Here is a 17,846-nt window from a genome sequence, read left to right as displayed (position 1 = left end):
CTGAAATTATATATAATGTACCACTCCAGTAATCCCACTGACCCACCTATGTCTGCAAAGAATTGAAGTAGACCGCTTTTTCAGGGGGTAAGCCTGGTTATTATACTTTCACAGTATTCAGTTTCAGGGATTCATTGCTGTGGTTGTTATTCCTACTTTGTTGTAGCCATTATTCATATTGTTTTCATGGTTCAGTTTACCTCCTATCATATCAGTTCATGTAACTCTTTTCGGTATTCATAGTCACCAGATCCACTGTAGGTGAGCTTTCCCCACTGGCCACACTGTGAACTCACCAGGATCTCCTCTTTCCAACAATACAAACTAAACATCACTGAGCCTTCTTTTTTGCCCTCTAGCTGAACTTCTTTCTATATATGTCTTCTCTTCCAGTAAGAATGTAAGCTTTTCAAGAGTAGGGACACCAGAAAACAGACAGTCTAATTACAGTTTAAAGCAAAAGAGGAAAATAAATGCTATTTTTTCTTTAGTGGATCCCTGAAAAAAATAAGGTATTTAAGAAGAAGTATCCAGACGGAAGATCTTATCCACTATGTCCTTGGACAAATATAAAAGTTTGAAAATTATCCCAGATTAAACCCCACAATATAACACTCCTGGTTGGCCTGGTCCCCAAAGGTCAGCTGCTCCTACTGCCCTTAGGATACTCATAGGTAATGGGATAGGTTTTCTAGTAATGTTGCTTATGAGCCCCAACCACTGTGCTCCCATTGTTTATCAGACAGTGACTTCCATTGGCTTTCAGCAAATCTTCTTTACTAAAGTGGGATACTAAGCACAGTTTGCACAAAATATTCTTCTAAAACCAGGGTCCATTCTCACTTTGAACATAAAATATCCCTGGGGAGAATGGGCTCAAACTTTAAGTACCAAGGTCATGAGAGATATGTGGTGAGGACATTTGTAGCAAATGGATAACTCATAATTTCTGGTCACTAGAAATCTTTTTTCTCCCTTCAGAGATTTCTCTTTAAGTTCCCATTGAGTGTAATTCTTGACTGGACTCCAAGAGTCAGTGCCTTTGTATAGTAAAGGGTATGTATCATTGTATCATAAAGGGCATGATCCCTGAAGCTGCCACTGTCCTCATGGGTTTGGCTGGAGATATTCTACTATTGGAGCAACTAGGTGGCACAGTGAATACAGCACTTACTAGCTGTATGACCCTGGACAAGTCACTTAGCCCTGCTTGCCTCAGTTTCTGCATCTATAAAATGAGCTGGAGAAGGAAATGACAAACCACTCCAATATCTCTACCAAGAAAACCCCAAATGGGGGCGGCTAGGTGGTGCAGTGAGTAAAATGCTGGCCCCTGGGGGGTTGGGGGTCGGGAGGACCTGAGTTCATTTCCAGCCTCAGACACTTAACACACACACACACACACACACACACACACACACACACACACAAAACTAGCTGTGTAAACTTGGGCAAGTTACTTAGCCTCAATTGCCTTCCAAAAGGCAAAAAAAAAAAAAAGAAAACCCCAAATGGGGTAACCAAGAGTTGGACAAGACTAAACAACAAAAAATGGGCAGATAGGTGGCACAGTGAATAAAGCACTGGGTTTGGCATCAGGAAGACTCATTTTCGTGACTTCAAATCCAACTTCAGACACAATAGCTGGGTGACTGGGCAAGTCACTAAATACTGTTAGCTCAGTTTTCTCATCTATCTAATGAGCTGCAGAAGGAAATGGCAAAACCACTCCAGTATCTTTGCTAAGATATGAAGAGTCAGACTCAACTGAAATGATTGAACCACAAAATCTACTGTCAGACTGTCCTGCCTCAGGACCTAGACATTTTGAAATGACTTGCTATGTTATGTTTAGGTCCAAAGATGTTTCTGATTATTCCAGCCAATCAAAAGATATTTTCTGTGTGGCACCATCTGTTTTTATCCAATGATCAAAAGGCTTTATGCCTCTCAAAGTGATTAAGGACTTGTTCAACCTAGTTTACATTTCTGATTGATTGATTTAATCCTGCTGGCAGGGCCTTCTGTGATTACATTAGTGGGGAGTGAGCGTAAACCCCTTCCTTTATTTAAGTCATAATAAGCACTTAATACATGCCTTTCCATTCTATCCTAGGATCATAAATGTAGAGTACAAAGGATCCTTAGAGATCATTGAGTCAGACACAACAACAGCATTCTTCTTATTGTTATTGTTATTACTATTATTCTTATTATCTTCAGTGCAACATTTCCTAGGAGCAGACTGTGTCAACAAACCCATCTTACCCATTTCCATCTGTTCAAATCCTACTTGCCCTCCAAAAACCAGGGCAAATGCCGTTTCATTCATAAAATGATGATTTTTCCGTCCTCTGACCTTGCATGACATTTCATTAAACATTTATGATCTATTCTGAATGAGAGTAATTTGTATAAGTTCCATGAGGGCAAGGGCTTTATCTTAGGCATGCTTGTATTCTAAAGCCCGCACACTTGGTCTGAGAGTAGGCACTTTACTCTGCATCAGTTTCCATCAGTCTTTTCATGCTTGTCAAATTGAATTGAATTGGTAGTGACTGTCTGGGTGTCCTAGGGAGCTGGGCGGGTGTTCTTGGTGCTCCAACTGAAAGGAATGCAGACCAGGGTATTGGGGGGTGAGGGTGGGAGGTGACACCCTGGAGGGAGAAAGAAAGAAGTAAACTGTGTTATGTCTGTGTCTCCTACTGTCTCCTACCCTACTCCCACCCCACCATAATTTAACTATTGCAGCTTATTCCTCACAGAGCAGGGCAAATTCAACAAAAGAGCAAGTATTCAATGACAAGGTAATTCAGATAGGGCCCAGGCTCCATTAGGTAAAAGTTGGTTGTCTGAGAATCCACACCCCATCAGTTCCATAAGGAGGATATATTTCAGAGCCCTAAATAGCCAACATTTCCACACAGTGCTGGGCATCATTAGGGACCCACCTGAGGAAGTACTTCACAAAATTTAAAGCATTACACACATATCTGTTGCCATTGCATCACCCTCCTCCTTGAGATTTTAAATCACTGAATCTGTTCTAGCTCAGACACAGAATCTACGACCTTTCCAAACCTCCAGGGTCTGCCTCCTTTGCCCTAGCCTTACCATCACTTAGGTGGACCTTCTGAGAGGATGTAGTAAGATGCTGTTTAAATGATGTGGTTCCAAGGACATTGACTAAATTTAATTTAACAAGCATTTATTAAGTGTCTTCTATGTTCCAGGCAATGTGCTGAGTGACGGAAATACAAAGATATAAATGATACAGTTCCTGATACAGAAGAACTCAGTACTCTGCTTATTTGGTTCAAGTCTGTCAAAAACAGTTATTAATTATCTAAATCCAAGCAACTCCTTTGAGAGAAATAGCCAAAAGGTTAGAAATACATCTTACTTTCTAAAATATCACTGCTCAATACATTTTCTACTTAAAATATAGAGTCTAAGCGACAAAAAGATAAAATTTCATAATAAAGTAAAACAGATAAATATTTGGAATTTAAGTATTTTGTTTACCAAATAGAACTATAGTAATATTAATGTTGGGAGCTGGCAGAGTTGGGAACAGCACCAAATAACATTACAGAAATATTAGTGTTGGGAGATATGCCAGTAGAGATATCTTCCTGGAAAACCAAGGTCTGAAGGGTCATCATCTAACAAAAAAACAAAGGGACAACTCATTTGGTTAACAAAAGGATATTCCTTCTTTAATATTTTCCACTTTATACCTTTTCTGCAAGGCAGAGAATTTTTAACGTGTGTGTGTGTGTGTGTGTCCTTCCTGTACTCCTCAGAATATTGTTTTTACACGGACAGCTAGGTGGTACAGTGCATAGAATGCTGGATCCGGAGTCCAGGAGATCAGAGTTCAAATTTGGCTTCAGAATAGCTATGTGATTCTGGGCAAATCACTTAACCTTCGTTTCCTCATCTGTAAAATGGGGATAAGCACTCCCTCCCAAAGATGGTGTGAGAATCAAATTAGACAATAATTATAAAGGGCTTAGCACAGTGCCTGGTACATAGTGAGCACTATATAAATGTCAGCTATTATCATCATCATCATCATTAAGTGAATAACATAATACATATACGATTACAAAGGAAACCAGTTTTATTGAAATATAATTTTTTTTTAAAGAACCAAGTTCACAGACCACACATAGGTTAAGAAGCCCCTGGCAAAGGTGAACTCCAAAGGCATCTTTTGTTCAAAAATCCTAGGTACTTACCTTATTTTGAATTTAAAAAAAGACTTGCACTCTTGGTCTGGTAACCATTGACTGAAAGCAGAAGTTTCTTTGATATTCAACAACAACAACAACCACCTCCCCCCCACACACACACACACATACACATAGACATATTTGATTTCTTTTTTATTATAAGAACAGATTGATTAGAAGGAGACAAAGAATTTTAGACCAGGGCATTAATTAATGTTTTCTTAATATTCCTAAAAAAGGAAAAAAGGAGGGAGACTTAGTGAGCTTTCACACTGCTCTCAGGGAGATTACTGGGGAGGAAACAATATGTACGCACCTAAATTAACACAAATTTATGTAAATATACAAAGCATTATCTTGAAGTGAGGTAGCACTAACAACTTGGAGATAGGAAAAATCTTCCTGCATAAGGTAGCACTTGAGTTAAGTGTTGAAGAGAAGCTTATTGTTCAATCTTGTCCAATTCTTCATGATCCCATTTGGGGTTTTCTTGTCAGAGATACTGGAGCGGTTTGCCATTTCCTTCTCCAGCTCATTTTACAGATGAGAAAACTGAGGAAAACAGGGTTAGATGACTTGCCCAGGGTCATACAACTAGGAAGTGTCTGAGGCCAAACTTGAACTCAGGTCTTCCTGACTCCAAGCCCAGTGCTCTATCCACTGAGTCAGCTAGTAACCACTAGAAAAGAAGCTAGGGATGGCCAAACTATTAAGGTCAAACTTTAAAGTGCTATAATCTGGAAAGACAAGTCCAAGTCAGATTGTAAAGAAGGAGTTTGCACTTTAGCTTATGCTTTATTTAAGAAGGAATAGGGTACTGCTGAAATTCCTTGGAGGAGGGTGGGGGCATGATTAACATGATCAGACCTGCACATTAGGCAAATCCATTTTAGTAGATGTTCAGAGAATGGATTGGCAAGAAGAGAGACAGGAAAAGCAAAGAGATGAATTAAGAGGGTATATCAATAGTGCAGGTGAAAAGTGATGAGTTGTGGTTGTATGAGTAGAGATTTGAGAAGTGTCATTGAAATGACAGGGCCCAGGTGGTGCAGTGGATAGAGCACCAGTCCTGGACTCAGGGGAACCTATGTTCAAATAAGACTTCAGACATTTACAAGCTGTGTGGGCAAGTCACTTAGCCCCAATGGAAGGAAGGAAGGAAGGAAGGAAGGAAGGAAGGAAGGAAGGAAGGAAGGAAGGAAGGAAGGAAGGAAGGAAGGAAGGAAGGAAGGAAGGAAAAAACAGTTCCCTTGGCATCTTGTTGATGTGGGGGAGGGGGAAGTAGGAGATAGTATTTTATAAAAACTGCTGGGCAAACTGAAAGCAGTCTGGCAGAAATTAGGTTTAGATCAACACTTCACATCATAAACCAAAGATAAACTCCAAATAATAAAAAACTTCAATATAAAAGAGAAACTTAGATATAAAATTAGAGGAGCAATTTACCTTTGGGATCCAGGGATAGAAGGATTCATGAACAAACAAGGGCTAAGGAAAATCACAGAAGATAAAAGAAAATTTTGGTTATATATTAGTTTTTGCCTAAAAGTTTTAAAACGTAGCAAAAAAAGAAAAAGAAAACAGCTAGCTGGAGAAAATTTTTGCAGAAAGTTTCTCTCATAAATGCCTCATTTCCAAGATTTATAAGGAATTCACTAAAATTTATAATGAGTCATTTCCCCAGTTGATAAATGATCAAGGATATGAACAGTTTTCAGAGAAATATAAGCATTCAAATAGCCACATGAAAAAGTGCTTCAACAGAACTGAAAATTAAAGGAACTCTGAGGATGTTTGTAATTATGCATCAAATTAGCAAAAAAAAATTTTTTAAAAAGGAAAAGAGACAAATAAAGAGAGACTATTGGAAGATAGACATATTAATGTGCTGCTGGTGAAACTATGAATTAATCTAGCCATTCTGGAAAGCAATATGGAACCATGTCCATAAAGTTACTACCATTTGTCCCAGAAATACTACTGCTAGACCCATAATCCAAAGCCATCAAAGAAAAATGAAAATGAATGAAAAATTAAAATGAACTTTGTACAAAAAGTATTGATAACAGTTTTTTTGTGGTGGCAAAAAGAAAAAACCTGACATCTAAAGAGGTAGCTCATCAATTAAGAAATGACTGGACGTAAATAAATGTGGTTGACAACTATTACTCTGTAAGAGCTAATGTAAGAGACTATTTCTCTTTTTAAAGTTTTGCATTTAAACACTCTTTCAGTCACTCATTTGTTTGTTTTGGGAAAGGTATCATTTCAAAGAAACCTGGGAAGACTTATATGAAATGATGCAGTGAACTGAGCAGAACCAGGAGAGTAATTCATACAACAATAACAACGTCATATGGACAAACAACTTAGGAAGACATATCTAAGCAATGCAATGACCATCCATGATTCCAGAGTCCCAATGATGATTCCCCAAAGCAAAATTTAGAGAAAAGAGAGCTGAGAAGGAGGCTTAAGACAGAGCATTTGGGACTTCTAGCAAGGTGATAGAGTGAGGAATTAACTTCAGCCTACCTGCTATTATTCAAAAACAAGAGAAAATACACTACATAAAGCAATAAAACCCACAGAAAGAAGAAATGAAAGGAAATAATTCCTCACAAGATAATTACTATGTAACACACCTACACACACATGTACATGCATGCCGTGTTATCTCCACCTGCTTTATGTGCCCAGAATTCAAGATCACAGTATTTGAGAGTTGTGATGTTCCTCAGCAGCCATTTAGTGTAACACACACTAAGGAATCCCCAGTACAACATTCCAGACAAGTCATTGTCTGGCCTCTGCTTGAAGACCTCTAAGTAGAGGGAATCCATGAGCTCTCTGGGGAGCCCATTTCATGTTTTAGGATTTTTTAAAAATAATTCTTAGGAAGCTTTTCTTGACGACAAGTTTAAATGGTCTTCTACAGCTTCCACCCATGGTCCCTGGTCCATGGTTCTTCCATCTGGAGTCAAATAGAATAAGTCTGTTCTCTCTTCTAATAATAGCTCTTTACATACTTGAAGAAGCTATGATGTACTCCCTCAGGCTTCTTTTCTCCAGGCTAAACATACTCATTTCTTTCAACCAATCCTCATGTGCCATTAACTCAACCTTTACCAAGCTGGTTGCCCTCCTCCAGACATTTTCCAAATTATCTATAGCCTCCTTAAATTGAGGTATCCAGAATTGAACATAATTCTCCAGATAAGGTCTGAGAAGAGCAGAGTACAGTGCGATTATCACCTCTCCATTCCTGGAAGCTGTGTTCCTCTTAATGCAGCCCAAGACTGCATTAGCTATTTTGGCTGTCAAATCATGCTACTGATTCATATTGAGCTTGAAATCCACTAAAACCTCCAGATTCTTTTCACCGCAACTGTTGTCTATCCATTACTCCTTTATCTTATATTTGTAGAGTCAGGTTTTTTTTGTAGCCAACTGTAAGGTTTCACATTTATTTTTATTGAATTTCATTTTGTTAGATTCAGTTCAATGCTCTAGCCTTTCAAAATCCTTCTGGATCCTGACTCTGTCATTCCGTGTATTAACTATGCCCAAGCTTTGTGTCATCTGCAAATATGGTGAGCATGTGTATCCTCTATACCTTTATCTAAGACATTGATAAAAATTTCAAATGGCAGAGGGTAAAAGCAGATTTACCTGAGGCACTCCATTGGAGAGCTCCTGCCACATTAACACTGAGTTATTTAACAACTACTCTGACTCTGACTAATATAAGTTGTTCATTCACATCTCTTCATCTTTTCCACAAAAATAGTAGGAGATACTTTATCAAAAGGTTTGCTAAATCTAGGTAAAATATATCCACAGAATTCCCCTCATCTACTAGGTAAGTAATACTCTCCAAAAAAAAAAGGAAATGAGATTATTTGGGTGTGAACTGTTCTTGATGAAGCTATGCTGGCTTTTTGTAATCAATACTTCCCTTTTTAGATATTTGCCAGCCATATCTTTTATGATCAGTTCAATAATTTCCCCAGGGATAGAAGTCAAACTCACTGGCCCATAATTTGGAGACTTTCTTCTTTTCTATTTTTTTTTTTGAAGATCAGGAAAATATTTCCCTCCTCTAGTCTTGTGGAATCCTGTCTGTTTTCCATGATCTCTCAAATATCAATACAAGGACTCACAGCTGCCATTCTGTCAGTACCTGAGGATATAGTTCATCTAGGTCAGGTGCTTACAATTCATAAGGGCAGCTAAGTGCTACTATTTTCTTTACTTAGGTTTGACTATCAACTCACTCTTGCTCATTTTTGTTCTATCATTTTCTGTACATAGGTCATATTCCTTGGCAGAAAAAAAAATAGAAGGTAAATAGAAATTAAACAGAATTAAGCCTTCTCTTTATTTTAAGTCATCAGCATCTCACCCACCCAAAGCAAAGGTCTTATCCTTTATTTGATCCCCCTTTTTCTCCCAATAATACTTTAAGTCCTTTTCCTCATCCTTAGCCTTCCTCAAAACCTTAACTTGTTCTGTGCCTTGGGACCACCGACTCTGTTTCTATAAGACCATGTCACAATTTTATGTCCTTCTCCTGTTATCTGCCCTTGTTTCTCTCTTTTGAGCATTTTTTTTAAATCTAAGTTGGTCCAAAAAGACAAAAAAAAAAATCTAAGTTGGTTGGGGAGTTCCCTGTGTATCCACATTGATCTCTTCATGAAAATCTTGATAATTCATGCTATGGTACCTCTCCTGACTTCTCAAAGTTTCCACACAGCGCTGACCCAACTTAATACCCACTCTTTAGCTTTTATTGAGAGAGGGATTATAGTCAACCAGTCCTATTGATCTGAGAGGCAATGAACCAAAAAGAGATACAACCGTGCAGGAACGGATACATTATTTGGGGAGAAAGTGAATGGGCTGCTGACAATAAAACTGAGAAAAAGCTGGACTATAAGTCCGACTCCTGGTCATATAAGTCATAGTGATACTCACAAAGAAGAGAAAGTGAACAAAATATCTATAAAACAACATGATATAGCAAAGATTTCCAGGGAGTGAATAATAGAGATTCAAAATCCTAAATAAAAAAAGCAAGGCAAGAATTTGTTGTCCCAAGAAATATAATGGAAAATAGCAAGAACCTCCAAAATAGTTCAGGAGATAAATAAGAGAATAAGAAGAGATAAATTAGGGCAGAAATCAGACTTCTCCAAGAAGAAATACAAAAGGCAAATAAGAGAATAAATATTTAGAAATCAGGATGAAGAAACCCTTTGAAATAGTAGATGACTGAAAAAAATGGCAGATTTGAACTAAAAAAGAAAAAGAAGTGATATAAAATTTGACAGAACAGAATTAAAAAGGAAAAAAAAACAATGCTGGAATAAGACAATATACCTATACAAGTCAAGGTGAGTGACCTTGGATAGAGAGAATGTACAGAAAGAATTTAAGGAACATAGCTCTTCTACAACAACACACTGAATTAAAAAAGATGAAATATCATACTTCAGGAAGAATGTCACCTGCAGAGTGATATAATCCACAGGTTACTAACAGATGGAAATCCAAAGTATAAATCTCCAAAATTTTGATGTTTAGATTTCATAACTCCAATGTCAACTTAAAAATATAGTAAGCAGGAAAATAAAGCCATTCACGGACTATGGAAACAAGAGTTGGAATCACTCAAGTCTATCTCTTTTATGAATAATAATAATTTAAAAAGAAATTGAAAACTTCAGTTGTTCCAAAACTCAAAGGAGATTTGTACTCGCCATCAAAATTATATTTCCTGCAGGGCTCAAACAAGTAATTAATGATAAAAGATGGACATTCAACAAACGGATGAATTTGAGTTATCTCTTTAATAGAAAACCAGAGGTTAGAAGTGTATTTAATATGTAAACACTTCAAAAAAGAAAACAAGAAAATTAAATAAGTATACTTAACAGAAAAAAGACTAAATGATGAAATTAATGCTCTAGTGTTTCTAGAATTAATAAGGCAATTGGTTAAAAAAAATCTTTACATCGATTGGAAACCAATAAGACAAAAAACTGTTAGCATTTAAGGGCAAAAGATCTAAAGGGGTTAAAAAAATCAAGATAGAAAAGTAAAATTGGATTAATGTTTCTTGTAATAAAACCCAGATTCCTTAATAAATGAATCAATATTTTTGAAAGTAGGGTAGGGTAGAGGAAAGTTACTCACAAGGGGAAAGAAGAGAAAGGAATAATATACATATTGGCTACAACCTTGGAAATTAAAACTTCTAAAATTCATACAAATTTTTATTAAATTAGATGGCCAGTCTTGGGTCCAGAGGACAAAAAATGAATTAGTTCACTCCCCTTGATAAAGAGCTGGGTGCTAGAGGTACAGAATATAATGCATTCTAACCAGGCAAACCTGGTCATTATGTCTACTAACTTCACTTAGTTATCTTAATTTAAGGGGGGGGGGGGGGCGGTTTCTTGGTGAATAGTAAATGTGGCACAAAAAAGTAAAAGACATTAATTATATTTTTTAAAAATTAATACAATAAAAAGAAGACTTTAGAGACACATACACAGGGGCTGAGGTGGAGCCAGCAGGAGTGCAGTACAACACAAAGAGACATAAATAACCCAGTAGGGAAACTGATTTGTGATCGTACTGGTAGGAAAGAATAATTTTATGGAAGCCTTGGTAGGAAAAATTGTGGGGAGGATGTGGAGAAAAAGAAAGATTATCAGAGCATAAGAGGACAGGATCTGTAAAGATATAGATATGTTTTGAGGTACAGTAGGGAAATACAGGGTATCAGGGTAGATGACCTCAATCTGCTCAGTGAAGTAGATGAGGTCATCTTTTGAAGAGGACGATGAGGTTGAGAATAACATTGAGATTTCAATGCAAGAGCAAGTCTGAAACACCTGCTAAGAAAGTGTGATACTAGCCCCATTGGGAAAAATAAATACTCTAAATAATAACATTTATCTACTTCACATACCTTATCTCTTTCGATCCCTGCAACAACTCTGTGTTAGTAGTAATATTAACATCCTCATTTAACACATGAGGAAACCGAGGCTTAGAAAGGAGAGATGAGTTGCCCAGGATAGTTTATTAGATATTATATATAAGATGGGTAATATCTTATATAATATCTATTATATAAGTGTATGAAGTAAGACTTGAACCCCTCTCCCTGAACTCAAAGTCCAGCGTTGTATCCACTATATCATGCTTCTAGATTGCTATGTACTACTAGCAGTACACTGGAAACTAGATGACAAGCATTTGTAATGAGTCTACTTAGCACGGTGCTGTGGGGAGTAGGAGTGCAGGATGTGGGTGGTAGGGAGCATCTAAGGTTGAGAATTAACCAGGTATGACCACTGCAAGAGGCCAAGAGATTCAGAGGGCAAAGATAATATTATATTGAACTGTTCAAGAATGTGAAAAATACAATCCCATCTGTTATTTTCCATCAGAATGACCCAACTATTCTCTCTATTATTTTTATACTTTCCCTATCTTCTGGTTCCTTCTTTGGTACCTATAAATGTGCTCCTTTCTCCCTCATTTTCCACAAAGCTCTCATTTGAGAGCTGCCCATCAGCTATCACCCTACATATTTCCTCCCTTTTTTGGATAAACTCCTTGAGGAAGCTGCTTACATGAGATTCCTCTGCTTGCTGTCCTCTCACTCCCTTCTAAAGCCTCTGCAATCTGTCTTCTGACCTCATCATTCAACTGACAAATATAAGGTCTTTTCTTAATGAAAATCTAGGTAATTTCCTCTTTCTTGACCTCTGGGTACCTTTGACATTGTCAGCCACCTTCTCTTCTTACACATTCTCTCCTGTCTAGATTTTCATGACACTGCTCTCTCCTGGTTCTTCTATCAGTCTGACCACTGCTCAGTCTATTTAGCTGGTTCCTTCTACATGTCACTCCCATTAATCATGAATGTCCCCCAAGGTTCTGTGCTGGGCTTTCTTTTCCCTCTATAATATCTCACTTGGTGATCTCTTCAGCTTTCATGGGTTCAGTTATCTATCATCTCCCTTCTGATGATTCTCAGAGCCCTAGTCTTCCTTCTGAGCTCCAGTCCCACATCACTGACTGCCTTTTAGACATCTCAAATTGGATGCCCTGTAGGCATCTCGAACTCAACATGTCCAAAGCAGAACTCAACTTTCCTCCAAAACCTTTCCCTTTCTAAACTTCCTTATTATCAATGATGCTACCATACCCCTCATCACCCAGGCTCAAACCACTGCATCAGTCTCTTCTCTTCATTATCTCTCACCCCATGTATCCAATCTCTTGTCAGATCTGGACATTTTTAGCTTTTCAAAATCTCTTACATTCAATCCCCTTTCTCCACTCACATAGCCACTGCCCTAATTCAGAACATTATTACCTCTGGTTCAGACTAATACAATAACCTTCTAATTGGCTTCCTTGCCTCAAGTCTCTCCCCATTCCATTCCATCCACCACTCATTTGCCAAAATGACTTTCCTAAAATGTAGCTCTTCTATTGTCATTTCACTAGTCCATAAACTCCTAGTGGGTCCCTATTCCCTCCAAAATCAAATCTAAACTTTTCTCTTGGATATTTAAAACTGTTCCCATCCTGACCCCTTCTTGCTTGTTTGCTCTTACTCTTTACTGCCCTCTCTGCACTCTAGGATCTAGTACACTGACCATTTGCTGCACTCCATCTCCTGTATCTACACAGGGACATATTCTTAAATTTAGGAATTAGAGCTATCAGGGAACTCAGAGGCCAACTAGTCCTTGTACCAATCATTGCTCTTGGTGAGTTGTTTCAGTTCTATCTGACTCTCCCTGACCCCATTTGGGGTTTTCTTGACAAAGATACTGGAGGGCTTTGCCATTTCCTTCTCCAGCTCATTTTATAGATGAGGAAACTGAGGCAAATGGTAAAGTGACTTGTCCAGGGTCACACAGTTAGTAAGTATCTGAGGTCAAACTTGAGCTAAGGAAGCATCTTCCTGACTCCAGGCCTGGTACTCTATCCACTGCACCACCCGGCTGTCCTAATTTTATTCTGTAAAAAAAAAGTCTTACCGATGCCTTTTGCTTTTCATGTCACTGGCATTTCAAGATACAGCCTTCCAATCTTTCCTACACTATCTACCAAAAAGTTAGGTAACATTAACAGACACAGGGATCCTTGTCCACCAGTGAGTGGAACACTCCACACTCATAGACCCTCACCTCTCTAAAGAACAAGGAAGGTGAACCTAACCCTTCATCTTACAGGTGAGGAAATTGTAGCCCATGGAATTGAAATAAATGCTCTAATAGCACAAAGGTAGAAAAAGCAAAACTAGGATTTTGTTTCTTTCAATCTTCTTGCCCAAGCAATTCCAGTTTGGTGTTCATGCTGGGAAAATGAAGTGAAAAAAAGTTCCAGAGAGACTATGGGGCCTGGCCACCCTTCTCCAAAAGTCCTAGAGGAGATGACTGACTCTCCCCTACTGGTTCCTCTGTAATTAGCTCTCCTCCCCAAAAAATAGTTGGAATGGAGCAGGCTAGGGGGAAAATCCCCTTAAAGTGGAACAATTAGTTTCCTGACAGTCTTGGGTTTCCTGTGTCCCCATTTGCATAGGTAATTGACAGCTTGTTAGCAGCTCATTAAGAAATATAGGACTTTTTGTGTCCAACAAAATGGGGAACAAATCCCTCAGAGGAGAAGGGGGAGTTGGGCCAGAATTCTGATTTAAAAAGCCTAGAGACTGCAGACACCATCACTCCATAGAGTTTTAGCACTTCACTGTGCCTAGCCTTGAGTAGGACACCTGCAATCCATGTTGAAAAGAAAGTATAAGGGGTGGCCAGGTGGTGCAGTGAGTAAGAGCACCGGCCCCAGTGTTGAGATGACCTGGGGATCGAATCCCAGCTCAGACACTTAGCACCACACCCAGAAATAACTGGCCGTGTAACCTTGAGGAAGTTACTTAACCCCAATTGCTTTAAAAAAAAAAAAAAAGAAAGAAAGTATAGTGGAAATAAAGGAGTTGAAACAATAATCTTCGAGGAATTAAATTTAGGGATGAATCAAAGAAAGGTATATGGAAGCTGAAAGAGGGCTGCATTGTATTTCCAATAATGATGTGGTGCCAAGGAACTGGGTGGTCCCAGAAAGAGGTGGTCTGGTCATGTATGGAGAGGGAGAGATAACAGGGGTATAGCTAGGCCTCTGTCAGTAACCATGAACTAGACCTTAAGAAAAGATTCCAGTGCATTAAGGGATCCTGCATGAAAGATTCTGGTAGAATGCACATAAGGATGATACCAGATGAGAACCTATTGGACGGTTACAATCTGGCCAGATTGAGGTGGAGTGGGGTACCCACATTGATGGTATTATGGACCCAACTGAAATAGAAGTACTGAATCTTCCCCAGGACCCCAACCTCTGCTTGTGCATTTCTATGGTACTTAATATCCACACCATGTAATCGGTCCTTATATAGTGCCTTGTCTTATTATTATCTGTTTAGGTTCATTCAACAAATGTATATTTCATGCCTACCATGTATAAACACTGACTTAGGCTTGTGGGTGGGGTGGAGCATGAGGAATAGAGAGGTAAATTTAAAATGAAACACAGTTGGGGCAGCTAGTGGTTGTAATGGGAATGGGAATTTGAAGATATTCCCTGCCCCTTAATAGACCTAGGGGGGAGTTTGAAGACCTCCCCTGCTTTGAAAGTAAACCAATAGCCTGAATGTAATCACAGGGAGCCTGTGATGGAGAGAATTTGCTAAAGGGTGCAGCAGAGCCCACAGGGAGCTTCCCTGCTGTGAAGATAAACTCTGTCCCCTGATAGGCTGAATATAGTCACATGGAGCCTGTGGTAGGAGTTTGCTGAAGGGAAGTAGAGCCCATAGGAAGCTGTCAGAGCTTGTGAGATGGTGGGGGAGAGAGGATGCTCATTAAGGAGACAGATAGGCTCCTGAGTAGATATTGATCTTGTATTGGTTTGTGGGAAGGCTGAAGGATGCTGTGGCTCTCAGTGTTATTATGGCTTCTGAATATCTTCGGCACTGTGATGGAATCGGCTTACTGGTTTTGGGATTCAATTTTCTGGTGTCTAAATAAATCCTTCAGTTCTATACTCTGTCTGGAGAATCTGGCAAATTTTGCAATCAAACATCATTCGATACTTATAGTCATGGTCTTCAGCATGATCATGGGTGCTGTAAATATTGCATTGGTGCTACATTGGCACAGTGAATAGAGCACCAGCAACATTTGATGCACTTACTAGCTGTGTGACTTTGGACAAGTCACTTAACCCCAACTGCCTTGCCCTGATGTGGATACAGAGGTGCCCTAAGGATTAAAAACAATACTAAGTGTTGCTTTCTCAGTACCTTGGGAGGCCCTCCTGAGCCTGAGAGCATCCTAAAGTAAACTTCCCCCTTATCCTGGACCATTTGGAGTACCCTAAAACATTCCCCTTATCCAGGATCATAACCATCCTGGGTCATAAAATTTCCCCTGTCTCCTTTATCCTGTGTCATCCATCTTCCTCATCCTGTCCCTAAATCTTCAACTCCCATTAGAAACCCTAAAATTACATTGTCATCCTACAGGCTGTGTAGCTTTCTGGCTATATAAGTCTGGTCCTTGTCTTATATCCTTGCCCTTGTTTAGCTCCTTGCTAAGTCTCAGGCCTACATGCTTTTACATTAATAAACTCCCTTTGGCTACAAAGAAGGTCTGATTGAATTCTTTCAAATCTGAACCAGCTCTCCCAACTCTGACCTTCCCCCTCCAAAAAAAAAATGAAACACAGTCTCATAGATTATTCTATGACCTGGGAGGGGATTTAGAGATTATCAAATTCATTTTATGGATGTAGAAACTGAGACCCAGAGAGGATAAGTAGTATACTCTCACATGGCAAAGTTATAAGGATAACCTGGATATCCTTTTTCCTAGTCTGGGGTCTTATCCTTTATGCCTGTGATCCCTAATTGAAATTAGTCTATAATACTGATAAAACCATTCAGACCTTTTAACCTCAGTGTGTATAAAGCCAAGCACAAGCAGCTTTCCAGAAGAATGCTACTGTGAACAGCTTTTCAAGGTTCTGATTATGTAGTATAGCAAACACTCTATTTATTCAATAACAAATCAAAGCAAAACATTCACAAAAAATCAAGATACAGCATTCACAATGTTACAACTTATCACAGAAATTCAAAACAACTTATCACAGAAATGGCCATATAGTTTTCACCACAGTGCTCACATGGTTTTGAACAAAGTACAATCATTTAGTCAACCAATCACTTAGTAACTCAATCATTCAATCATCCTTAAGGAGGTTTGCCTCCTTAAGGAACACAAAATACAAAAGTCAAAGTACTCCACCCATTGGTAGTACATTCATTTAGTCAATCACAGAGTCCTTAATTTGATCACAAAGTACAATCACAAATAAATTACACAATTCAGCAGACAGGGTTTCCAGCTGTCTGACCATTACATCCAAACCTAGTTAGTTACCAGAGAGGGAAGCACCAACATCTGGGTTTTCAAAGGGGGAAGGGGAGGGGGGGAGGGAGCTAAGAACGAGAGCTCAATGGCTGCTCATAATCTCATCTGGTCAAATCACACAACTCTTCCCAAAGTGAGTCCCAAAGCAAAACCTCACATCAGGGTCAGTCACTATTCATATTCACGGAGAGGTCTTTTCTTCTTGACCCGAGGTAGGCTCTTAGATTCCTTGGATCCCCTTCCATAGTCCCAGATCCTACCTGGATTCACCAAACTGTCACCTGGGTTCAAAGGCAGACAGCTCCCAGGTCCTTGTCCAGCTCTCCATGCAGTTCCTGTTCCATGCTGAAGCTCATAGTATCCAATCCACTTTAAATCCTTCACAGTCTCTGTTCCCAGGAAGTCAAGGCTTAACAAAACCACAAAGAGATAAAATACTGGCACCACAGTCATGCTTCCTCAGTCTTCTGCAGCTCCAGCTGGTCCTCAGAAATCCTCAGCAGCTCTGGCTGGCCCTCAGCCTCAGCAGCTCCTCAGCAGCTTCTTGGCAGCTCCAGCTAGCCCTCAGACTCAGCAGAAGTTTCAGCTGGTTCCCAGAATCAAAATCACTTCATCTAGATTCTCAAAATAAAAATCATTCTCTCCAGCTTGGGCCTCTCTTCCTCAGCTCCAGAACCTGGCTCCAAGAAGATCTGAAATTCCAGATAGGGCTTCTCCTTATATACCTATTAGCTCCTCCCTGTTCTTTATCTTCCTGTTACATCAGCAACAGGAGTTCATATCTTTTGTTTCTTTAACATAGGCCTGATTAATTGCTAAGTGCTAAGTACTTGTTACTTTGCCAGTACAAAGGGATCAAATTACATTACTACTACAGTATGATAACTCTGTGTAGCTCAGAGATTGAAGAAAGGAAGCCAGGAAGAAGGTGGGATTGGGGGAGGCATGAAGAGGTTGCAGAGAGAAGGGGGAGTTACTTTTCAAAATTTACTGGTTTTAAGAAGTAAGGAAGATGTGGGAAATTAAGAACACTATTGTACTGTTGGTGGAACTGTGAGCTGGTCTGGAATTGGAACTATGCCCAAAGGGC

The sequence above is a fragment of the Petaurus breviceps genome, unplaced genomic scaffold (genome assembly GCF_028583685.1).
Source record: "Petaurus breviceps papuanus isolate PSGF00001 unplaced genomic scaffold, PetGlider_PUasm1.0 91133, whole genome shotgun sequence".
Taxonomy (NCBI): domain Eukaryota; kingdom Metazoa; phylum Chordata; class Mammalia; order Diprotodontia; family Petauridae; genus Petaurus; species Petaurus breviceps.
This window is presented reverse-complemented; position numbering follows the sequence as displayed.